The sequence below is a fragment of the Vicugna pacos genome, chromosome X (assembly GCF_048564905.1).
Source record: "Vicugna pacos chromosome X, VicPac4, whole genome shotgun sequence".
Lineage (NCBI taxonomy): Eukaryota > Metazoa > Chordata > Mammalia > Artiodactyla > Camelidae > Vicugna > Vicugna pacos.
In genome coordinates, this window is record NC_133023.1 from 16755121 (window position 1) to 16767144 (window position 12024).

General features: G+C 35.5%; 1 long non-coding RNA gene across 1 annotated transcript in view; it reads right to left on the reverse strand.

Annotated features, from left to right (window-relative positions):
• LOC140692056 (uncharacterized) overlaps positions 1 to 4555 on the reverse strand; it is a 73757-nt gene extending 69202 nt beyond the window's left edge. The window contains exon 1 of the long non-coding RNA XR_012067637.1: positions 4451 to 4555. This is a non-coding gene — a long non-coding RNA (uncharacterized lncRNA). The remainder of the gene's footprint in view (positions 1 to 4450) is intronic.
• Between the last annotated feature and the right edge of the window lie 7469 nt (positions 4556 to 12024).

Genomic DNA, 12024 nt, shown 5'->3' on the forward strand with positions numbered 1-12024 from the left:
TGTGCTCTTAATAATCATGGCTATAAAAGAGAAGTTCCTTTAACTGAGAAAAAAATTATGCATATATTTAAAATAATGCAGAAGGTATCCATAGTTTGATTTTTTACAGATACACTGCAGAGTCAAATGTAAGAAAGATGGTACTTGAAAGCAATAAAGGGGGGAGGGTGCATGTGGAAATGCTCCTTTTGAGAAAAAAAATAGGAAAATGGAAACAAGTATCTCTTTAATAAATCAGCTTTAATTAGAGAAAAACAAAACTACTCACTCTGACCTAAAATACCAAACATCAATTATTGAGATGGGATCTGCAAGTACCTGTGATGTTAAAAGTGAATTTATATCCTGGTAAACTAAGAAATAGCCTTGACTAGGTAACTAATCAGGATGAAGCAAACATCTTATGTAAGATTAGACTGCGCTCTGATGTATGTTTTAATTGATAAACTTCCTTGTTGAGCTTTCATTCTTTTGTTTGTAAAGAGATTTGCTTGTCAAATTATTTTCCAGTAAGAGCTTATATTACCCATGTGAACTTCAAATACACAGGATAGTGTGGGTATCACCTTTGGTGAAAAATTTTTTAAATAATTAATGGCTTCACCCATGAATTCTACCAAATATTTAAAGTATTAATATCAATCCTACCCAAACTCAAAATATTGAGGAGGGGACACTTCCAAACCCATTCTATGAGGCCAGTATAACCTTCATACCCAAACCAGATAAAGACATCACTAGAAAAGAAAACGATAGACCAATGTTCCTAATGAATACAGGTGCAAAATTTCTCAACAAAGTATCAGCAAACCAAATTCAAGAACACATTAAAAGGATTACACACCATGACCAAGTGGGATTTATCCTTGGGATGCAAGGATGGTTCAACTTAGGCAAATAAACTAGATCCCTATCTTACACCATTTCTAAAATTTAAATCAAAATTATTATTAGACTTAAATATAAGACCTGAAGCCATGAAACTAATAGAAGAAAACATGAAAAAAGCTTTTTAACGTGGCTCTTGATAATGATTTTTTGCTTACAACACCTAAAGCAAAAGTAACAAAGTAAAAAACAAAAAAGTAAGACTATGTCAAACACAGCAGAAGAAACAATCAACAAAGTGAAAAGACAACTTCAGAATGAGAAAAAATATCTGCAAACTATCTGATAAGGGTCAACATTCAAAATATATAAAGATGACACAACTCAATATCAAAGAAAAATACCAAAATATTCCAATTAAAAATGGACAAATTACCTGAATAAATTATTTTCTAAAGAAGATATACAAATGGCCAATAGGTACGTGAAAATATGTTCAGCATCACCTGTCATAAGGGAAATGTCAATCAAAACCACAATGAGGTATCACTTCATATCTGTTAGAATAGCTTTCATCAATAAGATACTAGATAACAAATGCTGGTAAGGACGTGGACAAAAGGGAACCTTTGTGCACTTTTGAAGGGACTGTAAACTGGGACAGCCACTGTGGAAAAGAATATGGATGAGCCCCCAAAATTAAAAATAGAACTAAACACTACCATATGATCAGCAATTCCTCTCCTGGGAACATATCCAGAGGAAATGAAAATACTAACTCCAAAAAATACATCACATTTTCATAGCAGCATCATGTACAATAGCCAAGACATGGAAACAAAGATCGATAGATGAATGGATAGAGAAGTTGTGGTATATATGTGTAACAGAATATTATTTAGCCATTTTAAAAATGAGGAAATCTTACCATTTGCAACAACATGGATGGACACTGATAGTATTATGCTAAGTGAAATAAGTCAGACAAAGAAAGACAAATACTGTATGATCTCATTTATAAATGGAATCAAAAACCAAAAAAAAAAAAGCTCATAGAAACAGAAGAGATTAGTGGTTGCTGGAGGTAGAGAGTGGGTGTGGGTACAATTGGTGAAGAGGGTCAAAAGGTACGAACTTCCTGTTATAAAATAAATAAGACATGGGGATGTAATGTACAACATGGTCACTACAGTTAATAATACTGTATCTCATTTGAAAGTTGCTGAGAGAGTAGACCTTAAAAGTCCTTATCACAAAAAAATGTTTTTTGCCTAAATATATACAGTAATGGATGTTAACTTCACTTACTGTGGTGATCATTTCACAGTATATACGAATGTCAAACCATGTTGTACACCTGAAAATTATATAATGTTATATGTCATTTCTACCTCAATAAAAAATTCTGAATTCTTATTTTTGAAAGCTTTAAAAAATAAGCATATGTAAAGCTACAAATTCACTTAAGTATTATTTTATTTGCCTTTTACAACTGTTACTATGGAGGATTTTCATTGTGATTTGGTTGTATACATTTACAGACTTCTTATTCTGATTTTCTCTTAATTTAAATGACTTTAGAATGCACAGTTTAGTTTCCAAATATGTCAGTCTTTTTTGTGACTATTTTTTATTGTTATTTTTAAAGTTAAGTGACTTATAGTCAGAGATTTTATTTTGTTTTATAATATTTTGTTTTTATAATTTGGGGTAAAATTCTCAAGACTTTCTTTGGCTTCAAATGTTCAACGTATTTTGGAAATAAACTTGGTCAAAATATACATCTAGACTCCATTCAGGGCTCTACATGTATAATTTAAATCAAATCTTAAATTTCTAGTCAAATATTTTATGTGTTTATTAATTTTATTATCTTCAGCTACCAGTTTCTTATAGTTGTGTTAAATATCCTGATATGATGGTATATTTATTTTGCTTCATATTCTATTAAGAATTTCTGTGTGTTTTCAGTCAGGGGCAGAGGGATATTAGCTCAGTGCCATGATACTGAATCTGAACTAGATCATTTACTCTTTCAGGAGACAGAGAAATGAAAACCTCATTAATCCCATAGAAATCTGAATTCTATTAGGTAAAAAGATGGAGCTTAGCATTTGATCCTGGACCCTGATTGTTACAGTTAGAAAGGATCTTACAGATGATTAGATTTCCAGTTATACGTTCAGTGCAGTGGGCTGAATTACTGTTCCCTGAAATGAACGACAGATTCAAACCCTGGCTGTTTGACTTATTTTATGTGGATATTGAGACAAAGAAATATTTTCCTCAGGAATTACAAAATTGCTGTTTTTATTAATTTAAAATAGTCTTAAAAGAAACTTTTAATTAAAGGTCTTTTTAATAATCCATTAATAGAAACCAGAGGGGAAGGCAAGTGAAACAAGTTTATTTCAGAGAAAGGAGAGGGAAGGAGGATGAGAGGGAGAGGGAGCAGGGAGAGGGGAGGAAGAGAGAGAAAGAGACAGAGAAAGAGACAGAGAGACAGAGAAAGAGACAGAGAGACAGAGAGAGAGACAGAGAGAGAGTGTGCGCTCAAGTCTAATGGTCCTAAGGTCAAAGTAAAATTTCTACTCAATTAAAAAAAAAATTCTATTCAATTAAACCTGCCCTCTATCCCTACCTCTATTGCATTACAGCATGAGAATTGATCTTCTGAATGACCCTAGTGAAAATCCTAAATGATCTATGATTCAATTATATATCCTATACTCAACTTACTAAGGTAAGAAAATATTTCATTTTATTTCAAAAGACATTTCAACAATAAGAAAATTAGAATAAAGGGGGACTAGATTTAAATTTTAATTAGCAGGAAAATTAAATTAACTAAATCCTCCATTCTTGAGGTACTTCGGTACTGCAGTACATAAAATTCAGATGTATTTTTACTCAGTAGGAGATTTCTCCTGTACTCTAATTCAAAGCGTTGAATAAATGCTATTTAATTTGTTTTTAATTTTTTCAGACACATCTAATAAATAACAGCCATGAAGACCGCTTTCACTTCATCTTTTTATCAAGTGATTTTGCCCAAGAAATTTCACTTATTTGGGGTTCTGCTAGGATATAAATATACACAAATATACACACATACACATGTACAATTTTTATTTCTACACATATTCAGTATTCCTAAACTGTGCCTCCAAGTCAAAAATCTAAAAGACTTGGTCAAAGAGCACCTAGCTTCACTATTTCTATACGTCACACAAAACAGTATTTTGCATAGAAGTTTTAGTCTCTGAAGGGAAGAATCAAATAATGACAAAAGAAACAAAATATTTTATAGACTGAATGGAAAAAAAATTTTCTTGTTTTATAATTTACCTTCACAAAGCATTTTTCAAGTGTGTCCTTTCCAGAGCTATAGATGGTCTTTGCCATTTAGCATCCTCAACCCTGTTAGAAGAAGCCAATTAATATCATATCCCTATACTTCAAACCAAGGCTGACCTATTAGTGCTCTGTTGAATGAACTGTTGCTGAAAATTAGTCAACGAAGCTAACGATTTTCTCTCCAGACCCTGTAGGCCCATAAAATGTTCATCAGAATTAAGGACAGTTAATTATGGTGTATGATTTGCCAGTAGAACGAACTTACCGAGTCAGTATGAGGAGCCCAGGTTGGGGGTGGCTGATTTGATGCAGGATGGCAGATCTCTTTTTCAAAGTTTGCTGCTTTTCTCTTACCAGGCATTTCCAGGAGATGGTGTCTGGCAGCTCTTTCACTCACTCAGAAATAATCTCCCCAGTGTATCATGCAAGGAAGAGTAAAATAAGAGTCCTTCATCACTGGTAATGCATTCTTCAGTAAGCAGCAGAATATCTGGGGGTGACAAAGATAATTATAATTTTAATATGCTTTTAAGCTGCTGAAATACACTGCAATCAAGATGGAGATGATGTATATGAGTATTTGCCACCCAGGTTATGCTGGTCATACTACATCTGTGACATTATCATGAACAGATATGAAGAAGATGCCCTTCTGAAAGTTTGTGGGTTCACTTCTGGGCTCTATTCTGTTCCACTGGTCCATATGTCTGTTTTTGTACCAATACTATGCTGTTTTGATTACTGTAGCTCTGCAGTATTGTCTAAAGTCTGGGAGGGTTATTCTTCCAGCTTCTTTCTTTTTCTTCAGTAATGCTTTGGCAATTCTGGGTCTTTTGTGATTCCATATAAATTTTGTTATGATTTGTTCTAGTTCTGTGAAATATGTCCTGGGTAATTTGACAGGGATTGCATTAAATCTGTAGATTGCCTTGGGCAGTGTGACCATTTTAACAATATTGATTCTTCCAATCCAGGAGCATGGGTTATCTTTTCATTTTTTTTTAAGTCTTCTTTAATTTCCTTAATCAATGTTTTATAGTTCTCCGTGTATAAGTCTTTGACCTCGTTGGTTAGATTTATTCCTAGGTATTTTATTACTTTGGGAGCTTTTTAAAAAGGGATTGTTTCTTTACTTTCTTTTCCTATTGATTCATCATTAGTGTAAAGAAATGCAACTGATTTTTGTACGTTAATCTTGTAACCTGTTACCTTGCTGAATTCTTTTATTAGTTCTAGTAGTTTTTGTCAATTAATCTTTGACAAAGGAGGCAAGAATAAAGACAGTTTTTCAGCAAATGGTGTTGGGAATGCTGGACAGCAGCATGTAAATCAATGAAGCTAGAACATTCCCTTACACCATACACAAAAATAAACTCAAAATGGATCAAACACCTAAACATAAGACAAGACACAATAAACCTCCTAGAAGAAAACATAGGCAAAACATTCTCTCACATACATCTCAAAAAATGTTCTCCTAGGGCAGTCTACCCAAGCAATAGAAATAAAAGCAAGAATAAACAAATGGGACCTACCTAATTAAACTTACAAGCTTTTGCACAGCAAAGGAAACCATAAGCAAAACAAAAAGACAACCTATAGAATGGGAGAAAATATTTGCAAAAGATGAAAACGACAAAGGCTTGATCTCCAGAATATATAAACAGCTCATATGACTTAATAAGAAAAAAACAAACAACCCAATCCAAAAATGGGCACAAGACCTAAACAAGCAATTCTCCAAGGAAAACATATGAATGACCAATAGGCACATGAAAAAATGCTCAATATCACTAATTATCAGAGAAATGCAAATCAAAACTACAATGAGGTATCCCCTCACACCAGTCAGAATGGCCATCATTCAAAAGTCCACAAATGACAAATGCTGGAGAGGATGTGGAGAAAAGGGAACCCTCCTACACTGCTGGTGGGAATGCAGTTTGGTGCAGCCATTGTGGGAAACAGTATGGAGATTCCTCAAAAGACTAGGAATAGACTTACCATATGACCCAGCAGTCCCAGTCCTGGGCATGGAAGGAACCCTAATTCAAAAGACACCTGCACCCCAATGTTCATAGCAGCACTGTTTACAATAGCCAAATCACGGGAACAGCCTAATGTCCATCGACAGATGACTGGATAAAGAAGTTGTGGTATACTTATACAATGGAATACTACTCAGCCATAAAAATGACACCATAATGCCATTTGCAGCAACATGGATGTCATTGGAGAATGTCATTCTAAGTGAAGTAAGCCAGAAAGAGAAAGAAAAATACCATATGATATTGCTCATATGTGGAATCCAAAAAAAAAAAAAGACAATGACAAATGAACTTAGATATAAAACAGAAACAGACTCACAGACATAGAATACAAACTTGTGGTTGCCAAGGGGGAGGCGGGTGGGAAGGGACAGACTGGGAGTTTGAAATTTGTAGATACTGACAGGTATACATAGAACAGACAAACAAGTTTATACTGTATAGAACATGGAAATATATACAAGATCTTGTGGTAGTTCATGGTGAAAAAGAATGTGACAACGAATATTTGTATGTTAATGTATGCCTGAAAAATTGTGCTCTACACTGGAAATTGACAAAACACTGTAAACTGACTATAACTCAAAAAAACAAATAAATAAAAGGGGATTTCCCAAAAGTTAAAAACAAAAAAAAGCTGCCCTTCTAAACTGTTAGTTCTTCAGCTCCCAACAGAAAGAAAAGAAGGTTGGGACAAAGTTTTCAGTAAGAGAAATAAGGAGCCCCCATTTAATAAGACAAAACAGTGGATATACAGTGAAATGTCAAAGACAGAAAATTTAAACATACTGACTATAAGATGTTGGAATTCAGATTGTCTCTTACCTCAGATCTCAAACTACAGTTTTATATATGGTATTGTTTCATAGTTATGTCATTTCGGTACTTCACTTATTAAAACCATTGAACAGAATTTAAGACGGATTTGCCTTTAAGAATTAGGATGTGAGGACTGGCAGACATAAAATATTTCTATTTAGATCCATTTATCACATTTCAAAATAAAGACTGCCTTGCATTTTCTCACATACACCACTAATGCATATGATTAAACAAAAGGGAAATAGAATTCATGTAAGTCTAAACAGTCTTCTGTTAGTGGAATCTTAGTAGTCTTCCATTAGTATTTACTGTACCTGCCTTTTCTAGATATAGATGAACCGAGGGTGGGACTGAAGTTTTCTATAAGACTGTCTCCCTGCATTTTATGTTTTAGTTCAGTAATCTGTACTAAAATGGACTGTCTGCTTATAAGGGTGTAACATCAGAATCTTGTTTTGAGCTGAGGAATTAATATTAAATGAAATTTCTCCACTTCAAAAAAGGTCATTGGTGAGAGAAAAATTCAACTGAAAATGTTCATTTTTTTTTTCTTTTTAAAAGATTTCTTCACATGAAGAACATGAAGGCTCAGAATTGGTTGCAGGTGTGAGTGAACCAGAAATTAGATGAACCAAAAAAATAATTTCAAGAGACCCTTGAATGCGATGTCTTTAATGATATGCTGAGATAATCACTGAGGTTGTATAATAAACAAGAGGCACTCAGGATTAAAAAAAACATAGCAGAGAAAATTGCTGAAATATTTGCTTCAGACTTAACCAACGTAAATGTGTGAGGCATGAATGAATGGTTCACTTAATCAGGATTTCAATCAACCTAGCTTGGTTCAAGTCCTGGCTTCACCACCAATGATCTAAGTATTTTGGCTGAGTCATGTATCTTCTCTATCAGATGAAAACACCGGCCAAAATCTGTGGGGTCCAGTGTGGTCAAATATGTTTAGCAATAAGGTGAGTGGCAAAACCCCTGGGTACCACTACTGTCTAGTTTATGCCCTTCCCCTCAAGTAGTCCAAATTTACAATTTTAAATTGTTCTTGTTCTTAGTCAACTAATCCTAGCATAGATATTAAATGATCAGGTTATTATTCGTACCTCCAGACCTTCATGCAACTTTCTTTTTAGCAACTATTATGTACCAGAAATTGACCTTTCCACAGCTCAATAGTTTTGGCTAATAAGGCTTAAAGTGACAGTAGACAGAGAGATGATGCCTCATTTCATAGTCTTTCCCCTTTCTTGACTTCTTTCACGCAGAAACAGCTATCTGGATAGTAGCTTTAAGGTGACTCCTTCCATTTCTTCCTATTTAGCATGAATGACAACAAACTGACTTTGGGCACCACTTTTAAAAACCTTGAAATCCCTAAAATATCCTGCTATTTAGAAATAAAAGTTTGTATTATGTGTTTTACTTCTGGTCACTGTTCTTGTAGAAAGATGTAAAAAAAAAGAGAAAAGTCCAAGAAAATGGCAACTAAAATGATCAAAGGGCATCCATAACATTTAAGTAAAATTCTTCAAAAGAATCATCAGATCTATAGATTCCTCCACACTTTGAGTATTTAAAGTGAGCATTTGTAGCTGAAAATTACTTCTTAAAGAGAGTTTCCACATATACAGTCTTTCAACAACCTTGAGAGAGACATCGGGATAGGTATTGTCTACATTTTATAGATTAAAAAAAAATGGAGGTCTGAGAGATATTATGACTTCTTCAAATTCTGATGGCCAATGGTAACTGGAAGAACTCAGCCTTGGAATCTGATCTCATACTTGTTCCACTTTTCCAAATTAACTGAACTAACATACATTCCCATTCAGTCTCGACAGAAAATAGCCAGAATTGTTTTTCCCAATCTCTACCCTGTCTCTAAACCTATTTTCTCTTCAAACTGCAATTGACGTTATATACTTCAATCTCCTTATTGTCCTGTTTCTAATCATTTCAAATGATGTAGACATATCTGGTATTAGTATACTTAACTTATCTGATTTTGAGTTGGGAGTCCTCAGAGAAAGAGGGCTATTTCCATGTGTTTTGCTCAACAAACTTGTATTAAAACAAATCAAATAATCCTTTTGTTACTGTCCTAAGAGAATGTCAGAGAGGATTTAAGGGGCTGCTTAGAGATCAGCAGACTATGGCTCAGTCCTTTACATCTTGTCTATGTCTGCTTTCGTACTACAGTGGTGGAGCTGGGTAGTTTGAACAGAGACTGGATGGCCTACAAAGCCTAAAATATTTACTCTCTGGCCTTTTACAGAAAAAGTGTGCCAACTCCAGGCCTAGATAACCGTATATAGAGTCATTTCCTGAAAACTGACTAAGGAAGAAGTAAAGCAGAATGGGTTGTCCTCTGTTTCTTTCTAGGAATTTGATACTTCATGAGCTTTATTATCTCAGGAAGAAAGGATGTTTTTTGGTACTTAAGGTAATAGAAGGTAGAAAGAGAGAATTATAAGAGAATCTGATGAAATTACACAGAGCACTTCAGAAGGGGAATTCTGTTTAGTAGAGTTATTCTTCAGTAATCCATTAAGCGAATGAGAGGGAGAATTGCATGAGGTAAAGGTATGAATTGGGATGGAACATTAAAAAGTGTTTGTGATAAACTGATTGGTTCCCTCTATAATACATAGTGAATTTACTAATGCCACTCAGAATCCAACTTGTTTAAGTTTAAAAATCATTTAAATTATTAGTTTATTGTTCTTTGCTTTTAGCAAAGAAAAAACTAGCAGGTTTTCTTTATTACATGAGTAAATCCTGAATCTTGGGACATGGATTCAGATTAAGCAGATGTTAACACAAATGATTGTGTATTAGCTAGTATAAAAACAAACTTTTAATATCCCATCTTTTGAGATTTATGGAGGTGACTTTCCTTTTCTTTGGAGATGATGAATGTGTGCCGACTGGCGCTGCTGTTTAATTATAGATGGCTAGCTGTGAGGAACGTGAAAATGATCTCAGCCATTTAAACCTCAAGGCAATCTCCTGATGTGACCTAAAAGGTGTGCATTTTATTTATGTAGCTATTTTACCTGCTCACCCAGATTTCTATTGCACTTAGAAATTCCCAAGTGAAGTATCTACAATTATTTTGTACAGGGTTTGAAATAATATTCCCTTCCTTCTCATTCTCAGTCCCAGGAAATTTTTGCTTAAAGCTGCATTTGGGAAATCATGCATGGGAGGCATCCTGGAGTAGGGGGAAACAGAACAGACTTCAGACTCAGGCATACTTGGTCCTGTCACCATGTGTTCAGGGAACTGCAAATGGCTCACTGTGCCTGGATGGCAGAATGAATGCTGAGTGTGGACAGAGACATGTCTGCAGAGGTGGTTGGGAGCCAGATAATGAAGAATGTTGTGTTCCATGTTAAAGAGTAGGGACAGTTCTCAAGGTGAGATAGGAGGGAAGGGGGCAAGGCAAAAACATTAAAAGAATGACACAGCAATTGAGGATAGGACATAAACTGGTTAGAAGCAACTTGGCCCAAGATGGTGGATGATTCGACTTCCGGTAGACCTTAAGCCTCATTATAGGCTCATTGTAATACATTAGCATGCTACATGACACACCTATAGGCACCATGACAGTTTCCAGACTGATCATTAAAGGCCAAAAAGTGGACGGGACTCCAATTCCTGGTAATCCCCATTCCTTTCCCAAAAGAATTAGAATAAACTTCCTACTCAGCTTATAAAATTACCCATCCCATAAAAACTAATCATCCCCACACCTCATGGCCACTTTCACTTTCCTAGATGACCCCATGTTCTGGGGCTGCCTCTCTTGCTATCTGAGGTGACCTGCACTCTGTCTATACGGAGTGTGTATTTCCCTAAAGAAATCTATTTTCACTTTACTATGGCTTGCTCTTGAATTCTTTCCTTCATGAGACAAGAACCTACAATCTCTGGTAAGAAAGGTAATACAGAACCCCTGAAGGATTCTAAGACAAAAATGTAACCCAATCAAATTTACAATATTGAAAAATACTCTGGCAGCAGGGTAGATGACAGACCAAAACAGAGAGAGTGAGGGTACACAGAGATTTGAGGGGCTGGTGTAGGAACTGAGGTTTTCAAGGAATGGTGAGGTCTAAAGCTGGGAGTCTGTCTGTGAAGGTAGGGGACTGAATTGTTTAGGACTTATTTGTGTGGCTTACCTGACAGAACTTAATTTTAACACAGACAAGTGTGAGGGAAGGGTCAGTTTCAGGGGTGAGCTGATTATAATAGGAAAAATAAGGAGGACAACAAGGACTCATGCCTATCTTATCACTGTATGCCCAGAAATCTAGGCCTGCCAAGTAGCGCTCCTGTGATTTGAGTCAGACAAAAGAAGATTTTTTTTTAAGTAGAGAAAACAAAGAAAAATTTGCATTGTAATGACAGATGACCCCAAGAGAGAGGACACACCTATAAAGATAATACACATAGTCACAAATATGTTACCAAGTGCCAGGAAGAAAAACTGAGATGGCATTGTCTCCAAGGGCAGTGGTCTCTCTAGATAACTCTGCCTATATGGCGCTTCCTTGTGTAAAAAGAGTATCTGCCTGGATTCCCCATTAACTAAGACCGTCAGACAAGGGTTTGAGCACACATTTAGGAGGTGATTACCAGGAAGGAGTAGAGAGGTGAGAAAGAAAAGTGAAAGCAGCCAATACATAACATGTTAATGAGTGATTACCACTGTGGGCAACTGGGGGCTCAATCCTACAGAGGACCTCTGGGAGACAGTGTAGAACATGTCTCAGCATTTCCCCACCTGAGCAGCAAAGAACATATTTATCCACCAATTCTAGTTTGTTACTGGTTAAGAGGTTAATCAATGACAACTTCCCAGCCCTTCCAACTAACCGTGTACTTGAGCTAAGCATACTACTGTGGGCAGAGAAATCCCTGAAATAGAGTTGTGGTTTCAGGAACTGTA